Below are 19,921 nucleotides of genomic sequence, written 5' to 3' on the forward strand. Positions count from 1 at the left end.
TTTTTTTTTTTTTTAAGATTTTATTTATTGGGGCGCCTGGGTGGCTCAGTCGGTTAAGCGACTGCCTTCGGCTCGGGTCATGATCCTGGAGTCCCCGGATCAAAGATTTTATTTATTATTTGACAGAGAGAGAATGAGAGAGAGAGAGCACGAGAGGGAAGAGGATCAGAGGGAGAAGCAGACTCCCTGCCGAGCAGGGAGCCCGATGCGGGACTCGATCCCGGGACTCCAGGATCATGACCCGAGCCGAAGGCAGTCGCTTAACCGACTGAGCCACCCAGGCGCCCCAGAAAGAGAGAATCTTAAGCAGGCTCCATGCCCAGCACCGAGCCCGATGTGGGGCTTGATCGCATAACCCTGAGATCATGACCTGAGCCGAAATCAAGAGTCGGATGCTCAACCAACTGAGCCACCCAGGTGCCCCAAGTGTCCAACTCTTGATCTCAGCTCTGGTCTTAATCTCAGGGTTGTGAGTTTAAGCCTCCCCGCCCCCCATCCCCCCAAAAAGGAAGTAATGACACCAGAGTCTTTTGAAGGCAGATGAAAAAATTTTCTGCACACTGAACAGGTGTACATTTCAAAGAGTTGTTCCTAAATCTTAAACCCCACTCAGTTCAGCTTTGAGAATATGAGATTCTATGGAAAACAAATGGAACCTTTGTTTACCAAGTAAAGGGCACTTGTCACTTCTTTACTGTTGCTAGCTTTACTCTGCTGGTGAAAAAAAAAAATCTTTCAAGTTGAGTGCCAGGGATGGGGCACCTGGTTGGCTCAGTCCATAGAGCATGTGACTCTTGATCTCGGGGTCATAAGTTCAAGCCCCACACTGGATGTACAGCTTATTTAAAAAGAAAAAAATACGGCAGAGAAAGAGAAAGTGGCTTTTTGTAATGTTATAAGGATACTTGGCTATTATTTTTTTTAAGATTTTATTTTTAAGTAATCTCTACATCCAACGTGGGGCTTGAACTCACAACCCGAGATCAAGAGTCGCATGTTCCACTGAGTCAGCCAGGTGCCCCATTGGCTACTATTTTTCTTAAAACTTTTAAAAACTTTTCCTTAACAAGCTAAGTACAGAACATAATAGACAAATAGAGTTTTTAAATGTTATTTTTTCATATTGGATTTAGATATTTTTTAAGGAAATAAAATATTACAAACACAGCCAAGATGCTTCTCATTCCACAGTCCTGCCCCCTTCCCTAGACATAACCCATCTTAAAGCTAGTTTGACTCTTTACAGTGACTTTTTATATTTGTACTATCTATACATGTATCCATATAATACATATGGCATTGTATAATATGTTTTTATAATTCATATAAATGGTGTCATTCTATAAATGTCTTTTTGCAAATTGTCTCTTTCCTTCAGCATCACACTCCTTAGTTTTGTTTTGTTTTGTCTTGGTATCACTACATGTAAATCATTTTACATTCACTCATTATTCCTTCTCGAATGCTCTTCCTTTCTTTGTGGATCTGAGTTCCGACCAATGTCATTTCTCTCTTTATGAAGAACTTATTTTAAAGCTTTTTGGAAAGAATGTCTACTGGCAAAAAAATTCCTTCAGTTTTTGTTTGAGAAATTCTTTCTCTCTCCTTGACTTTTGAAGGATAATGTCACTGGGTACAGAGTTCTACCTTAGTGGGTTTTTTTGTTTCAACACTTTCAATACAGCATTATAGCACTTCATGCCTTTTTTTTTTTCTGTGCTGTATGATTTTTAATTAAGTATAAAGACTTCCGATCACATCACCTAGAGACCATTTTACCCACTGCTCTGGTTGGCCGCCAGTCTCTTGTCTCTCTTTAGCAATGATGAGGTGGATACCCTTTCCACAGGGAAGAGAAATCCATGGTTTGTTGGCTTTGCCAATAACAAAAATGTTGGAGTCGGGTGGCAAGGCTGTTGCCATTGGCATCTTCCATGTGAATGACACCAAAAGAACCAGGGTGTCTCTCTCTGTTGGTGATCACACCAACTCTTCCCAGGTTAGCAACTCTGGTCACCATACACAGATTACCAGGGTCAAACTTGATGAAATCAGTAATCTTTCTAGTCTCCAAATCAATCTGAATGGTGTCATTCATCTTGATGAGGGGATCAGGATAGCGGATGGTACGAACATCATGGGTCACCAGGTGAGGGATTCCTTTTGTTCTCACAAAGGTCTTTCTCACTTTGCACAACTTATAGTTGGCCTCCTCAGGTGTAATCTGATGAGCAGCCAAGCGACCCTTGGTGTCATAGATCAGACAGAAAGCCTCCCCAGTCTTGTCAATGCTGATGACATCCATAAAACCAGCAGGGTAGGTTATATCAGTTGGGACCTTGCCATCAATCTCAATAAAATGTTGGATACAAATCTTCTTTACTTCATCTCCTATGTAATTCTTTCCTTGCTCCTCCACAGGTAAGGTCTTTTTTTTTTTTTTAAGATTTTATTTATTTATTTGAGAGAGAGAGCACATGGGAGGGTCAGAGGGAGAAGCAGACTCCCTGCTGAGCAGGGAGCCCGATGCGGGACTCGATCCAGGGACTCCAGGATCATGACCTGAGCCGAAGGCAGTCGCTTAACCAACTGAGCCACCCAGGTGCGCCCGGTAAGGTCTTTTTCTCTGGCTTCTTTCAAAAAAATTTTTTTGGGTCTATGATTTTCTGCAGTTGGAATATGATATGCATAGGTGTAGATTATGAGGTCTTGGTCCTTTAGTCTCTGCCTGTGGGCCATGACTGACCAGGGCTTCTCAGCTCCCTTAACCCCGTAGGTGAGGCAGGAAGGCTCCAGGGGGCTGCGGTTGCATAGTTCCCTTCCCCTGGGTCCATTAGGCTCTGGCGAAATAGCTTCTTTTGAGGGCAGGGTTTGTTAAAAGCAACAGAGTACTCGGGTTGTGTTCCACAATGACCCCTTTTCCCCTTCTGCTGCTGGAAACATGAAGGGGTTTTTCTCCGGATCCTTACTGTAGAGTCTGGAAGGGCTCCTAGAGGGAGAACTCAGACGTGTGAGAGGCCCCCTGGAGCTTTTAACTTTCAAACTTGTCCACACTGAGCCTCCAGCAATGTGTAGACCACAGTACCTTCCCAGGTACTGGTTCCTGTGGACGTTTCCGCTCAGGTAAGTTGTGATTCTCTGTACCTACCTGTCTACTGCTCCTAATTTGGGAGCCAGTTTGCCCTGCGACCTCAGTTCTCCGATGGATCTAAGAATAATTGTTCCTTTTCAGTTTGTTCAGCTTTTTTCTTGTTTTGTGAATGAAAGCGACTTCCAATCTCCTTGCGTGCTGGACTGGAGATGGGAAGTCAAAACATACCAAATAAATTCATTTTAACCGCTTCATGATGTTCCCTTGTATGTGACAATTATGTATCACGTGTCTTGCTGATGGAAATTTCAATTGTTTCCAACTCTTTTTCTATTATAAATAATGCTGTTATGAGCATCTTTTTGCACGTCTCTTTGGACACACGTGGATGAGTTTCTCCAAGACAAATACTGGGAAGTGAAATTGTCGAATTGTAATAATTCACGCTTATCTTGGGCTTGACTACAGAATGCCAAACTGCTCTCCAAAGTGGTTGCACCAACGTGCACTCTGGGGCAGGGCAGGAGATTTCCCCTCACTAAATCCTCATCAGGGCTTACCATTGTCAGACGTGAACATTTTATCATCTGACAGGCATGAAACAATATTTTGTAGGGTTTTTTTGGGTATTTTTCTGACCACTAGGGAGGTTCACTCATTGAAGAAAATATTCCTGAGCCCCTATCTTATGCAGATCCCAATCTGGGCTTGGCTTGTGCGGGTACATCCGTGAACAAAAACAGACAAAGCATCTGCGTTCGCTGCCCTCATGGAAGTTTTTGTTCAGGTGTGTATGTAGAGTGGGGTGAGGATTAGGAATGGAGAAGGGGTGGATTATGATTTTAAATAAACAGGTCAGGGTAGGAGGTAAGGGGATTATCATGCAGATAACTGAAGGCAGAGCCATGCAGGCAGAGGAATAGGCTCTCAGATGCAATGGTACCTGGGAGAGAATAGGAGGAGGTGAGGTCAGAGAGGTGAGGGCAGGGGCTGCTAATGCCAAGCTTCATAGGCCATTGTAAGGACTTTGCTTTCATTTTTTATTTTTAAAAAAATTTATTTATTTATTTATTTGAGAGAGAGAGAGAAAGAGCACAAGTGGGGGAGGGGCAGATAGAGAGGGAGACAAGCAGACTCCCCACTAAGCGTGAAGCCTGATGTGGGGCTGGATCCCAGGATCCCGAGATCATGACCTGAGCTGAAACCAAGAATTGGACGCCTAACCCACTGAGCCACCCAGGCACCCCTAGGACTTTGCTTTTATTTTGAGCCCTGCTGGGAGCCTATGATGTTCAGGAGCTCACTGAATATGTCCAGCTCCTGGCCCTCAGAATGGAGCAGGATGACACTCTTTGGCTGTCTTAAGTATGTATCAGTCCATGTGACCAGTTCTGGCCACTGAGTCTGGAGAATTCACTTTGGGAGCATTAAATTACCAGTGATAATCTTCTAGAGCTTTTGCTCCTCTGTCAAGGTGACCAGAAATATTCAAGAGAGTGTTCTGAGGTATAAGCCCAAATCTCCGATCAGTGATGGTGATGAGCAGCTCCCTGCTGTTGCCTGAGGTGGACATGGCACATGAGAAAGAAATTATCACAATTTTAAATCACTGAAATGTTGGGGTTATTCACCATCACATCATAACCTAGGTCATCTTGACTGATACAGAGTCATTGTCATATTATGAGCTGTACAGCAGCATAATCTAAACTACATTTTAAAAGAATCACTGCTACCATATTGGGAAGAGACTATGTAGAGAGTCAGGCAATTAAGAGGCTATTACTATAATCCAGGCAAGGGATGACAGTGACTTGGACTAGGACGGTAGTGGTGGAGGTGGTGAGAAGCAGTCTGCCCTAGGGCATTGTTTGAAGGTAGGGCCAACAGGATTTTTCTGATGGACTGAATGTGGATATGAGAGACTGAAAGGTTTTATATTTTTTTAAATTTTATTTTATTATGTTATGTTAATCACCATACATTACATCATTAGTTTTTGATGTAGTGTTCCATGATTCATTGTTTGCATATAACACCAGTGCTCCATTCAATACATGCCCTCTTTAATACCCATCACCAGGCTAACCCATCCCCTCTAGAACCCTCAGTTTGTTTCTCAGAGTCCATAGTCTCTCATGGTACGTCTCCCACTCCAATTTCCCCCCCTTCATTTTTCCCTACCTACTATCTTCTTCTTCTTCTTTTTTTTTTAAACATATAATGTATTATTTGTTTCAGAGGTACAGGTCTGTGATTCATCAGTCTTACACAATTCACAGTGCTCACCATAGTACATATCCTCCCCAATGTCCATCACCCAGCCACCCCATCCCTCCCACCCCCCACCACTCCAGCAACCCTCAGTTTGTTTTCTGAGATTAAGAATTCCTCATATCAGTGAGATCATATACATGTCTTTCTCTGACTGACTTATTTCGCTTAGCAAAATACCCTCTAGTTCCATCCACGTTGTTGCAAATGGCAAGATTTTGTTCCTTTTGATGGCTGCATAATATTCCATTGTATATATATACCACATCTTCTTTATCCATTCATCTGTCGATGGACATCTTGGCTCTTTCCATAGTCTGGCTACCGTGGACATTGCTGCTATAAACATTGGGGTGCATGTACCCCTTCGGATCACTACATTTGTATCTTTGCAGATTACTTAGCCCAGCCCCCAGCAAGGGCAGGGCAATTCCGCCTCAGACAAAGGAGACTGAAAGGTTTTAATCTGAGCAACTGGAAGGATGGAGTTGTTATTGACTGAGATGTGGAAGACCTGGGGTGGGGCAGGTATTTAGTTTTGGGCATGTTAAATTTAAGATACCTTAGACATCCAAGGGGAGATGTTGACCTGGCCATTGGCTATATGAGTCTGAGGTTCAGGAGGGAGGTCTGGGTTGGAGATGTATACGTGAGAGTGATCAGCAATTGGGTGGTCTTTGAAGCCATGGCAGTGAATGATAGCAACAGGGGACTGAATGTAGGTACAGAAAAGATCAAGGACTGAGCCTGGGGGCTCCAACATTCGGAGGCTGGGGAGAAGAGAAGGAGTCATTGAAAGACACTGAGAAAGACTCACCCGTGAGGTGAGGGGAAACCAGGAGGATGGAGTGTCTTGATGGCCCAGTAGAAAGAGCCTGTCAGGTAAGAGGTGGTCATCAGTTGTATTGAATGCTGCCAAGAGGTCAAGAAAGTGGGAGACTGAGAATTGACTCTTCTTTTTAGCAACATGGAGCTCACTGATGACGTCAGTAGGACAAGTTTTAGTGGAAAGGTTGCATCAAAGTGAGGTTGGAATGGATTGAAAGAGAAGGGTAAAAAATTGGAGATAGCAAGTGTAGACCATTTTTTTGAAGATGTTTTGTTGCAAAAGGGAGCAAAAAATTGGGGAAGTAGATAACAGGTAAAGTGTAGTCAACAGAAGGCTTAAGGTCAGAGAAAAAACATGTTACTTGTTTTCCAATAGGAGTGATCCAGCGGATGGTAAAAAAAAAATGTTGTAACAGAGAGAGGGGAGAAATGCTGTATTCCAATAGGAGTGATCCACCGGATGGTAAAAAAAAATGATGTAACAGAGAGAGGGGAGAAATGCTGAGTGATATTCATGAGTAATGGGGGGGGGGGTCAAAAGCGGAGGGCTAGGCTTCCATAGGACCATTGGTGATTCATCTGTAATAGCAGGCAGGAAGCCAGAGGGTGGGGTTCAGAGATGGATAGATAGATGTGGGGAGTGGGCAGTCTGCTGATCACATCAATTCCCACGGTGATCTCGGAAAGAAGGGAGGGGGTGTTGGAGGTTTGAGGAGAGAGGAACGGATGTGAGATTACTGGCTGGAGCACTGGAGGAGAAATGAGTCTGGGTAGGTATCCTATGATTGCCAAGGGCATTAAGAGTCCACTTTAGGTTTGTGGTCATGAATTTATTTAGTTTGTTTATTTAAGATTTTATTTATTTATTTGCAGAGAGAGAGTGAGCACAAGCAGGGGGAGCTGCAGGCAGAGCGGGCAGAGGGAGAAGCAGGCTCCCCACTGAGCAGGGAGCCCGATATGGGATTTGATCTTAGGACCCTGGGATCATGATCTGAGCCGAAGGCATACACTTCACCGACTGAGCCACCCAGGCACCCCTGTGGTCATGAATTTAAAATGAAACCAGGCAGTGTGATGCCAAACTCATTTGGCTGGGCAGGTATAGGTGCCGAGTAGGCAGTATGTTGGAATTATCACCAGGGTTGTGGTTTGGCTCAGGGAATATTAGGAAGTGAGGGGGCAAGCTGCTGAGGGTGTATGCAAGGCAGAGGGTACAGTGCTTGACCATGGGATGCAAACAGACACGGAGGAGAGAGAGGGCATCGAGTCACTGGGGATATGGGATTAGGACCAACTCAGATTTGTTTTAGGAAGACAAGAATCTAAATTCTTCACAAACACAGATACACACCACTATGTTTATATGGTCTGTATACACATGTTCTCAGAAAATACTTAAAATTAAAAGCCTGTAGCTTTGTCTACTTCCTATTGGTCTATTTTAATCTGCATTAACATTAATTAATATAAACATTATAGGACAAAGAACTTACTGTAAATGAGAATGCAAAAATTGATTTGACAATATTTTAGTGGCTTTAAGTAGTTTCTTTCCCCAAAGTCCTATAATCAACATCATTCAAAAGTTTTCAAAGATTTACACCTGACAATGTCAATGCTGAAGCTCAGATCTGTTAGATACTCATATTGGCTCTAAGTGAACTCAATCTTACATTGAGTTACGCAGTGTCTACAGTCAACCCTGAGAGCTTTATATGCATTCTTTTTTTTTTTTTTTAAGATTTAATTTATTTATGAGAGAGCGAGAAAGAGCGTGAACAGGGGAGAGGGGCAGAGGGAGAAGCAGACTCCCCACTGAGCAGGGAGCCCGATGCGGGACTCGATCCCAGGACCCTGGGATCATGACCTGAGCCAAAGGCAGATGCTTAACTGAGCCACCCAGGCACCCCTATATGCATTCTTTAATCCCCACCACACCCGTTCATTGTGATTCAACAAATATGCCTGTCCTTGCGAAGCTTACATTTCTAGCAGGCTGTAACAATAGGTAGACAAATAAGGAAGTGAGCAAATAATCTAATTTGTCTCAATCCTCTACCAGTGACCGTGAGCACTGAATCCAAGGGCCTGGGGCTGTCAACTTTCTCTTAAAATGCAATTAATAATAAACTCTCAATCAAATCATTGTTAGGGCCAAAAAGGCCACTGAGGCTAAGTAGTTATTTTTTGTTCTGCTATATTAATCTGCTAATTAATTAATTTAAGCAGCTTAAAGCGTTAAGGCAAAAGAAATGGGCAAGTCCCAAATTCAGTGACCACAGACGGTTTATACAAGTCATCACTTTGAGTTCACAAAGGGGCAGGTCCCCCTGGAGTTAAGGATGCTTACCCCCAACGTGACTATATTTAGAGATAGAGCCTTTAACAGAAGTGATTAAGGTAAAGTGAGGTCTCAAGGATGGGGGCCTAATCCAACAGAACTGGTGTCCTTATAAGAAGAGGAAGTGACCCCAGGGATGGGCACACACACAGAAAAGGCCATGTGAGGACCCAGCGAGAAGGCAGCCACCCACAAGCCAAGGGGACAGACCTCAAGAGAAACCAGCCCTGCTGGCACCTTAATCTCAGACTTCCAGCCTTCAAGACTGTGAGAAAATAAGTTTCTGTTGTTATGCCATCCGGTCTGTGGTATTTTGTATGTCAGCCCTAGCAAATTAATATAAGGACATTGTGTTAACTGAAATAAGCCAGTCACAAAAAGGCAAATACTGTTTGATTTCCCTTGTATAAGGTACCTAGAGTGGTCAAATTCATAGAAACAGAAAGTGGAATAGTAGTTGCCAGGGGCTGGGGGAGAGCAAGATGGGGAATTGTTGTTTAATGGCTACAGAGTTCTAATTTTGCAAGATTGCATCTTGCAGATGGAGGTTGGTTGCACAACATCATGCCTATACTTCACATTATTGAGGTGTGCATTTGAAAATGATTACAATGGTAAATTTTATGTTGTGTGTGTTTGACCACAATTAAAACACACACACACAACATGCACATGCATACACACACACAAAAGAAGCAGTTAGAAGGATCATCTATGTGTGTATTGAAACTGCCAAGAATGAAGACATTAGAGACTGAACATTGTTTTGTGTTTATTGGACATACAGATTGTTCTGCTGATTGTCTGTTCTTATCCTTCCCCTACTTTTCTGTTGGGTTATTCATCTTTCTCGAATAGATTTATAAGATTTCTTTTTTTTTTTAAGATTTTATTTATTTGAGAGAGAGAGAGAGCACAATCAGGGGGAGTGGCAGAGGGAGTGGGAGAAGCAGGCTCCCCGCTGAGCAGGGAGCCCGATGTGGGGCTCGATCCCAAGACCCTGGGATCATGACCTGAGTGGAAGGCAGACAGATGCTTAACTGGCTGAGCCACCCAGGCGCCCCAAATTTATAAGCTTTCTTGATATATTCTTATCACTAACCCTGTCATGGTTATGGGAATTACAATGATTTTTCCCCCAAAGTGTGATTTCCACTTATTTTAATGTAAATGATCATAAGTCTTTAACATTATTTTAGTCAAATGTGTCTTTGTCCAGTTTGTGCTTTTTAGGTCTTGTTCAACAACTTCTCATATATTTTGTTCTAAAATTTGTGCAGTTTGGCAATGCATACTGAATCTTTAAACCATACTATTTGATTTCTGTATTGGGTTCGGTAGTGCATTTTCATGAGTATATTATTGGGGGCTTCTTTTTTTTTTTTAAAGATTTTATTTATTTATTTGTCAGAGAGAGCGCAAGCAGGGGGAGCGGCAGGCAGAGGGAGAAGCAGACTACCCGCTGAGCAAGGAGCCCGATGCAGGACTCGATCCCAGGACCCTGGGATCATGACCTGAGCCAAAGGCAGACGCCCAACCAATTGAGCCAGCCAGGCGTCCCTATTATTGGGGGCTTCTAAAAGAAGTTTAAGATTTATTTTGTTTTATTTGAGAGAGAGAGGGAATGTGCGTGAGTGCAAGCAGGGGGGGGGGCAGAGGGAGAGGGAGAGAGAGAAGCTCAAGCAGACTCCATGCTGAGCGTGGACCCCATCTCACAACCCCGAGACCATGACCTGAGCCGAAATCAAGATTCGGATGCCCAACTGACTGCGCCACCCAGGCACCCCTAAAGGTAACTATTTTAAAATGTATTGAAATACTTAGTTGCTAAGGTTCGGTTTTACTGAATTGTTAATTTTTTCTGACACAAGCCATTCCAAAGGACACCATCCATGTTAGGCACATCCAGATGCTGCCAACACCATGGGCCCGTTTAAAGGGAGGCTGCTCAGCCAGAGTCCCTGAGGAAGCAGCAGCTCTGAGCCTTGGGGCTTGGCTGCACAGTGCGAGGGACACCCTTCACCCCTTTGCTGCTACGTGCACCCACAGGGTGCCAGGGACCAGGACAGGGCTGGACCTTCAAGAATGAACCAGGCCAAGTAGGTTTGCCAGAGGCCATAGGGAAGCCACAGTCAGGAAGGAGCTGAGATGATGAGAAAGCAGACACTGTGAAGAGAAGAGAAGCTACACGGTGAAGGGTGAGGAAGCCGGCAGGTGGAAGAGAGGATGGGGTCAGTGATAACGTCCTGGGGCCCGCAGCCTTTGTGTGGCCCTGCTCAGTCCCATAGCTCCTGATGTCACTTGGTTCAGCTTTGCCTGGGCTCCTACCTCCTGTTACTTGACATGCTGCGTGAGTCTCTGTTTCTTACAACACAAAGAACAGAGCTAAAATGCTCTTTATAAAAAAGTTAATAGGCTTTTTCAGAGTAGTTTTAGGTTCACAGCAAACTTGAGCAGGAAGTGCAGAGTTCCTACATACCCATACCCCTCCCCCCCACTCCAGTCTTCTTTTATTAACAACTTGCATTAGTGCGGTCCATTTGTCTAACTGATGAACCAGTATCAAGATACTATTTATTAACTAAAGTACATAGTTTATAGTAGAGTTCATTCACTTTGTGTTTTATAGATTCTGTGGGTTTTAGCAAATGCATAATGGCATGTACCCATCCTTATAAAATCATACTGAATAGTTTCACTGCCCTAAAAATCCCCTATATTCCACCTGTTTGGCCTTGTCTTTCCCCCATCCCTGGCAACCACTGATCTTTTTACTTCTTATTCTAGAATGTCTTTTCCAGACATAGTTTTGCCTTTTCCAGAATGTCGTGCAGTTGGAAGCACAAAGTAAACTTTTTTGGATTGGTTTCTTTCACTCAGTAATGTCTGTTAGGTTCCCCCGTGCCTTTTTATGGCTTGATAGCTTAGTTCTTTTTAGCACTGAATAATATTCCATTGAATGGATGCAACATAGCTTGTTTATCCATTCACCTATTGAAGGATATTTTGGATGCTTTCAAGTTAAAATGCTCTTTTCAAGATTAAAGAGAGGAATTATTCTGGAAGTTGGAGTATTAGAAGGAGACATTTGGGGTTATTTGAAATTAAGATGTCTTAAGTGGGGGTGCCTGGGTAGCTCAGTCGGTTAAGTGTCTGCCTTTGGCTCAGGTCATGATCTCAGGGTCCTGGGATCAAGCCCCACGTCGGGCTCCCAGCTCAGCGGGGAGTCTGCTTCTCCCTTTCACTCTCCTGTGTGCTCTCTCTCTCAAATAAATAAATAAAATGTTAAAAAAAAAAAAAGATGTCTTAAGCGTTGAATAAAAAGGAGGGAGGCATTAAATTGAGTCCCCCAGACATTTCCTACATAGACACTGAAGCTTGGATAGCAGAGGGCGAATTTTGTTGTTTCCTCTGTTTTACAGAGTTTCTTGCCTGTTTGTTCTGTTTGTAAATATGCCTTAGATTGAAGAAATGCATTTTGGTGGCAAATAGCACCTGCTTCATCAATGTTTAAGATTAAATTCTGGGGGTGCCTGGGCGGCTCAGACTCTTGATTTCAGCTTACGTCATAGTGTCTGGGTCACAGGATCAGGCCCCACAATCAGGCTCTGCCCTCAGCGCAGAGTCTGCTTGTCCCTCTCCCTATGTTCTTCCCCTCACTCACGCTGTCTCAAATAAATAAATAAAATATTTTTTAAAAGATTAAATTCTGGATTCCCAAATAAAAATGTTAGAATCTGAAATTGATTTCCTATGGACTCTCCCTTCCAAGGGCCCCTTTGTGATCAAGTCCAGTCTTCTTTGTTTACCAGTTAGACAAAATAGGGCTTGTGGATAATTTTTAACTCCCCATTACCATGCCCTTATTCTCACTAGAAAACTGTTATCTTTCCTCCAAGGTAAATCTAAGTAATTTACCAAAGATGTGGAGGAAATGTTTATCTTGAAATGCAGCTTCCCCCAGGGTGGAATTCGCTGGCTCTCTGGCTCGCTCGGTTAACAGTGGACAGCTGTTTATAACAGGAACTGTGGAATAGCACGTCTCAGTGAGATGGCAGGCAGACAAAGGAGGAGGACTGCGAACGATCAAACTTGGAATTGGGCCAGGACAATGAAAATCAGCATTTCCTCCCCTTAATTCTTTCGCGAAGCCCTATGAGACTCTTCATTGACCACATGTGGTCAGAAGTCAGATGTTGGGTTTAGATCTTATCCAGAAGCACCCATTGCCCCCGGACAGCAGGCTGTGGCATTGGCTGGCTAAGTGTGACTCAGTGAAGAGCGTCATTGCACTGGACCTGATGTGGTTCAGTGGAGCAGGGCTGCCTTGAGATCTATCTGTAGGTGTGCTGGTATACAGACCCACTTCTCCCTTTGGTTGAAAGAAAATTCATCGGAGCCTGGAGTTGAATGGAGAACCTTAACTGCTCTCCACAGTCGGTCCCGTCCACATAAAGGAAAGGGGCTACGAGTTTTGGAAAGTGGTTTCCCTTTTGTACACGTCTGCATGCGTGACATGTGCCTCCTCAGTAAGTGCCATAATCACCCATTTCTCCATTTCAGTTCAGCGCGGGGACTTTCAAAGGCTATCGGGGGTTACTTACTTGGCCCGAGGGGAAAAAGACTGGCAAGGGCGCGATTCCGATTTACAACACATTATGGAGCGAAACCCCACTGTGGGTCAACCCAACGTGGGTGCTGAGCGTCCCCAGACATACCACGGTGGGGAGTAGTCAGCTCTGCTCTTGTTCAACCTGAAAAAGTACAATGGGAGATTGCTGGAGCTCGTGTTGGCTGGCATTTGCCCTGCAGAAACTTGGAAGGCTATTTCAAAGAAAATGCCTAGAAACAAGCTTCAGTCTGTTACCAGGCTTGATAAAGCACCCCAGTTTTGCTGAAGGCATTTGAGAGGAAAATAATTTACTTGTTCTAAAGCACAAGTACTTCTGGTGAATTATGAAGGCTAGTTACCAGCCATATGTTCGAAGAACTTGAATTCTTTTTTTTATTATAAAAATTATACATGCTTGATACGAAGAGAAAAAAATCAAATAGAACAGAGTAGAATGAAATCAAAAGTCTGACTCCTGTTCCCTCCTTATTCTTCATTCCATGCCCACTGGACTCACTCTAAACGTTTTCCTGGTGAATATGTTTTTATTATTTTTATTTATTTATTTATTTTTAAAGATTTTATTTATTTATTTGACAGAGAGATACAGTGAGAAAGGGACACAAGCAGGGGTAGGGTCAGAGGGAGAAGCAGGCTTCCTGCCAAGCAGGGAGCCCGATGCGGGGCTCGATCCCAGGACCCTGGGACCATGACCTGAGCCGAAGGCAGACGCTTAACGACTGAGCCACCCAGGCGCCCCGGTGAATATGTTTTTAGACATCTTTGAAGCATATACAAATTTGTCCTTCTAAAAATGCAAATAGGGTCTGACTGGCTGACTCAGGGGGTAGAGCATGTGACTCTTGATCTGGGGGTTGTGAGTCCAAGCCCCATGCTGGGTGTAGATCCTACTTAAAAAAAATACAAATAGGGGCGCCTGGGTGGCTCAGTTGGTTAAGCGACTGCCTTCGGCTCAGGTCATGATCCTGGAGTCCCAGGATCGAGTCCCGCATCGGGCTCCCTGCTCGGCAGGGAGTCTGCTTCTCCCTCTGACCCTCCCCCCTCTCGTGCTCTGTCTCTCTCAAATAAATAAATAAAATCTTTAAAAAAAAAATACAAATAGAATTATACTTTGCTTTTATACACTTTGCAAATATATAATTGTTCTGTGACTTGCTTTTTTCATTTAACTCTGAATCCTGATTATCATTCTATATCAATTCAGATTTACCTAATCCTTTTTGAAAGCTATAAAGTATTCCATTTGTATGTTTGTACTATAATTTATATAAACATTCTTTGTTTATGGATGTTTGGATTTTTCTGGGTTTTCACTATTATAAATAATGTTGCAATTATATATGCGTTTGTATATATTTTTGTACATTTATGCAAGATTATTTGCGGAATGGCTTTCTAGAAGTGGAATTTCTGGGTCAAAAGGTATGGATATTTAACCTTTCCATAGATGGTTGCCAAATTGTGTCCTAAAAAAGGGACTGATTACGTTTTTACCAACAGTGCATCAGAGTTCTTGTTTTCCCACATCCTTATCAATACTGGGTATTATGAAGTTAAAAAATTTCCCTAATCTGAGAGATGATTCTAATTTGCATTTATTTTTTATGATTGAATCATGTTTATTGAACACATTTCTCTGTGAATTTTTTGTTCATATATTTTTTTTCCATTTTTCTGATTTCTTACAAATCTGTAAGAGCTATTTGCTTTTTTTGTTTTTTTTTTTAAAGATTTTATTTATTTATTTGACAGAGAGAGACACAGCGAGAGAGGGAACACAAGCAGGGGGAGTGGGAGAGGGAGAAGCAGGCTTCCCGCGGAGCAGGGAGCCCGATGCGGGGCTCGCTCCCAGGACCCTGTGATCATGACCTGAGCCGAAGGCAGACGCTTAACGACTGAGCCACCCAGGCGCCCCTGTAAGAGCTATTTGTATTAAGGAAGTTAGTGGGGTGCTTGGGTGGCTCAGCCGGTCAAGCATCTGCCTACGGCTCAGATCACGATCCCAGAGTCCCAGGCTCCCTGCTCATTGGAGAGTCTGCTTCTCCCTCTGCCCCTCACCCCGCTCTCATGCTCTCTCTCACTCTCAAATAAATGAAGGTTTTATTTATTAAATAAATAAATAAAATAAATAAGTAAAATATATATTTTATTTATTTGAGAGCGACAGAGAGTGTGAGAGAGAGAGCAAGTGCAAGTAGGCAGAGTGGCAGGCAGAGGGAGAGGAGAAGCAGGCTCTGTGCTGAGCAGAGAGTCTGATGCGGGGCTCGATCCTGGGACTCCAGGATCATGACCTGAGCCTAAGGCAGATGCCCAACCGACTGAGCCACCCAGGCGCCCCAATAAATAAAATATTAAAAAAAATAAAATCTTTAAAGAAAAAAGGAAGTTAGTACTTTATTACAGGTGTTGTTTGTTTCTTGTATTGTTGTGGTGTCTTTCTGTGCCTTATAGAGATGTAAAATATACAGGAATAAAATTTATTGGTGTTTTTCCTTTATGACTTCTGGGTTTCCTGTCAAGCTTAGAAAAAACTTCTTCAATCCATGATTTGAAAAAAATTTTGGTATTCCTCTAATTACTTTCATAGTTTCATTAAAATAATCATAAAATAATCTGACATATACAAAAGAATAAACATAACCTATATGTGGATTACAGAGGACAGTAATAAAATAAATTCCTAAACTCAACCTAACAAATAGTGGTTCAGTGGGTCTTACAGGATCCTGTAAGAGACCATGGTAAGGTCTCTGAAATTTTTAAAAATGTTTATTTATTTATTTGAGAGACATAAAAAGAGAGAGAGAGCTGGGAGAGGAGAGAGAGAAGAAGAGAGAATCTCAAGCAGACTCCCCGCTGAGTATGGAGCCCAATGCAGGGCTCAATCTCATCACACAGAGACCATAACCTGAACTGAAATCAAAAGCTGAAAGCTTAACCAACTGAGCCACCCAGGCACCCCACTGCCTTTTTTTTTTTTTTAAAGTTATCTCTACACCCAACATGGGGCTTGAACTCATGACCCTGAGATCAAGAATTGCATGCTCTACCAACTGAGCCAGCCAGGGGCCTCTCAGTGGTTTCACTTTTTACATTTAAAAAATATCCATCTATAATTTTAGGGGGGAGGGGTTTAGGAATAAAATAAATCTAGTGAAAGAATTTTTTTCTTAAAGATTTATTTGAGGGCGCCTGGGTGGCTCAGTTGGTTAAGCGACTGCCTTCGGCTCAGGTCATGATCCTGGAGTCCCGGGATCGAGTCCCACATCAGGCTCCCTGCTCAGCGGGGTGTCTGCTTCTCCCTCTGACCCTCCTCCCTCTCATGCTGTCTCTCATTCTCTCTCTCGCAAATTAAAAAAAAAAAAAAAAAAGATTTATTTGATAGAGAGAGAGAAAGCAGGGGGAGGGGCACAGGGAGAGGGAGAAAGAGAATCTTAAGCAGGCTTCACGTCCAGTACGGAGCTTGATCTCACAACCCTGAGATCATGACCTGAGCTGAAATTAAGTGTCGGATGCTTAACCAACTAAAGCACCCAGGCGCCCCTAAAGAATTTTTTTCTGCAGTTTTTTTTTCCTATATTGTTATTGGTTGTCCCAACATCATTTATTAAAGAATTCCTCTTTCTCCTGCTTCTTTTAGATAATGGTATTATGTCTCTGATGTAACCTCTGTATACAAAATGAAATCACTTCTACCTGTAGTAAGACACATAAAATAGCTAACAAAAGTCCTTGGTATTTTCAAATTCAATAACCAAAGTAATCCCTATTTTCTAAAGCTTGTTGAAAGGAGAATAAGGAAATTCTTTCTAATTTCATAGTGGGGGGAAAAAACCCCGCTAGATATTTGACCTCTTTCACCTTGACCAAGTTATTTAACTTCTCCAAGCCCCAGTTCTTGACCTTTACAATGGAGATAATAATACACCTTATGGGCTGTTGTCAGGACTAAGTGGACCAAGGAATACAACATGCTTCGCATGGCACTTGGGACGTAGTAAGCTTTCAGTCAATGGTTTAATAGTTGTCTTTATTAAGATGTATTGTTATTACATTATCAGCCTCTCAGGAAGGCTGTTCTCTCCAGCTTTATGGCTGGGCCACAATTCTTGCATGGGATTGTTGTAGTTAGAGAGATTTAGTTTGCTAATTTTATGGCGCGATACCATAATATTATGCTTTGTAACAGTGTGAAATCTTGAGACTTCTAAATCTACGTTTTATTTTAAAGTAGGCTCTACACCCAACATGGGGCTTGAACTCAGGACTTGGAGATCAAGAATCACGTGCTCTTCCAACTGAGCCAGGTAGGCACCCTTTAATCTACATCCTTTTTTTTTTAGAGAGGGAAGGGAGGAGGCACAGAAGGAGAGGGAGAGAGGGAATCTCAAGCAGACTGCCTGCTGAGTGCAAAGCCTATTGTGGGCCTTGATCCCACAACCCTGAGATCATGACCTGGGCTGAAATCAAGAGCCAGATGCTCAACCGAGCCGGCCAAACATTATTTTTATAGATAAATGAAAGTGATGACAAGCCCTAATACTACAATAAATGTGGTTTACTGAGCTTGAGAGCCTCTCTCCTCCCTGCTCAATGGTAGTGTAGGATCCACAGGACCTTCTGAAAAACTGTTGTCCATTTGCCCGCCACAGGGCTGAATCTTTATTAAAAAGACTGTTCTTGTAAGTATAGATTGTGATGGACACTGAAGCCATCTAATTCACTTTATTCCTCATTATTTCCAAACTGATGTTGAATAGTTCCATCCATATCTAGGATGTCCAGAGCCGTTTACTGAATTTATTATGTTGTAAAATTCAGTTCTCACATTATTAGATATATAATGAGGTATTAACTACTTTTTCCATTTCGTAGCTGAAGGAGTTGCAGCAAGAGAGGGTTTTTCTTGCTGAAAGTTACTCAGAAAGGTAATGGCAAAGACCCATTTGTTTTTTGATCTTTTGAGTCACAGTCCAATGATATCTGCTAGTCCAAATTATTCTGAAAAGAAGCTGCTGGATGTGGAAATTATAATCTGAATAGATATTCCGAAGAGAAAATTATCACTTTATTTGAAATAGATGAATGAATGATTTCGCGCTGTGTTCTATCCCTTAATTATTCTATTATATACATATCTGAACTCCTTCAGGGAGAGTGTATGGTATAAGGACACCAATAAGCATTTACAGTATATTAACAAACCAACAATAGGGTGATGATTCACCCTGGATTCATGCCAGGGTGTGTGAAAGAACTCAATAAACATGATATGCATTTCAAAAACTGCTAGTCATAATTAAAATTTCCAAACCCCTCATTCCTATAAATTATATTAAATAGAGTATGAGCATTTGGCCTGCCCCTCACTCCCCTTACAGCACCGTAGACCCTGTGATTACCAGCCTTTTGGGAAGTGGGACAGATTCCTAGGAAAAAGGTGATATTTGGATTTTTTAAAAAAGATTTTATTTTTCAAACTTACTGCATAGAGTTGTGCACACCGCTGTCTCCCTAACATTCCCTCTGCGACTGGGGTTCTAGTCCCTTCTTTATTCCTTGATGAGACTTTCCAGGCTTTTTCTCTTTATTATATTCTTTTCAAAGAAGCAGCGCGACCTGCGCATTTCGTTTTTCTTAATTAATCTTCTGCCATAGACTTATTTGAAAACGTTCATTCTCATCAAAATTTCGAAAGAGTCCTTAAGCGAATCGTCGGAACCCACTCCGTGTCCCCCCTCCCAGGAATATGAATCCTCCTCTGAAGTGGCTGAAAAGGCAAATTGTGACCCGGTAATAACAAGGGCAGGGGGACTCGGGCCAATCGCGCCCGTGGGCCCACCCCACAGGGCGCCGCGGCCCCGGCTCCGCACAAAGACGCGCCCCGGTGGGGGGGCCCAGCCCGCCGCCCGCTGCCGCCCGGAGCGCGCGCTCGAGCCCGGGCCGCGGCGTCGGCACAGCCCTGCCGCTCCCCTTCTTCTCCTGCTCTTTTTATTCGAAAGGAGGAAAAAAAAAAAAAAAAAAAAAGAGCGAGAATGAGAGAGCTCAAGAAATCCCGCCCCTCCGCCCGCCCTCCGCCTCCCATTGGCCCGGCCTCCGCGTGCGTCACGCCGGGACGCACCAATGGCGAGGCGTGATACTGCGAGGTGGGCCGGGCCCGAGCGCGGAGTGGGCTGTGGGTCGGTGCAGCAGCCCCGCCGCGTCTCGGCCACCATCGCCGAGGCGCCGCTGCTCCCACAGACGCTCGCGAGCCGCCCCCCGCGCTCCCAGCCTCCTCTTCCTCCCGCACGCCCGAGACGCTCGCCCGCCTCGGGTCTCGCCCCCGCCTCCGCCTCCCCCGTGCTCTTCCCTCGCTCGCCTCCCACACAGTCTCTGCCTCATTTTCTCTTCTAGTTGAGGGGAAAAAATCACCATCATCCTCAGGGATCCCCTCGTCCTCAGAAAAACAAAACCAGACATGCTCGTGGGCTCCCGCCCCTGAAGGACTGGCCGAGCGAGGAGCAGGGAGCTCGCGGAGACCGCCCCAGAGGTCACGGGAGGGAAGCCCCCGCAGCCCCCGGCCCTGTCCCCGCGGCCGGCCCCTCCTCGGCCCGAGCCCGGCGGTCCCCAGCCCCGCGGCCTCCCGCCCCGTCCCCCACTTTCCCGGGAGCCGGACGAACACACCTCCATTGATGGTGTAGCGCGTTCGGGGAAGGTAAGTGTCCAACTTGCCGGCGCGTGGCCGCTGCCTTCTCTCCGGGCCCCCCGTCTTGGG

At 44.0% G+C, this 19,921-nt stretch overlaps 1 pseudogene; it reads right to left on the bottom strand.

Moving 5' to 3' along the window:
* Positions 1–1,775: 1,775 nt before the first annotated feature.
* LOC118019648 lies at positions 1,776–19,382 on the bottom strand (annotated as a pseudogene).
* Positions 19,383–19,921: the final 539 nt, after the last annotated feature.

The sequence above is a fragment of the Mirounga leonina genome, unplaced genomic scaffold, assembly GCF_011800145.1.
Source record: "Mirounga leonina isolate KUSES-001 unplaced genomic scaffold, KU_Mleo_1.0 Mir_173, whole genome shotgun sequence".
Taxonomy (NCBI): Eukaryota; Metazoa; Chordata; class Mammalia; order Carnivora; family Phocidae; genus Mirounga; species Mirounga leonina.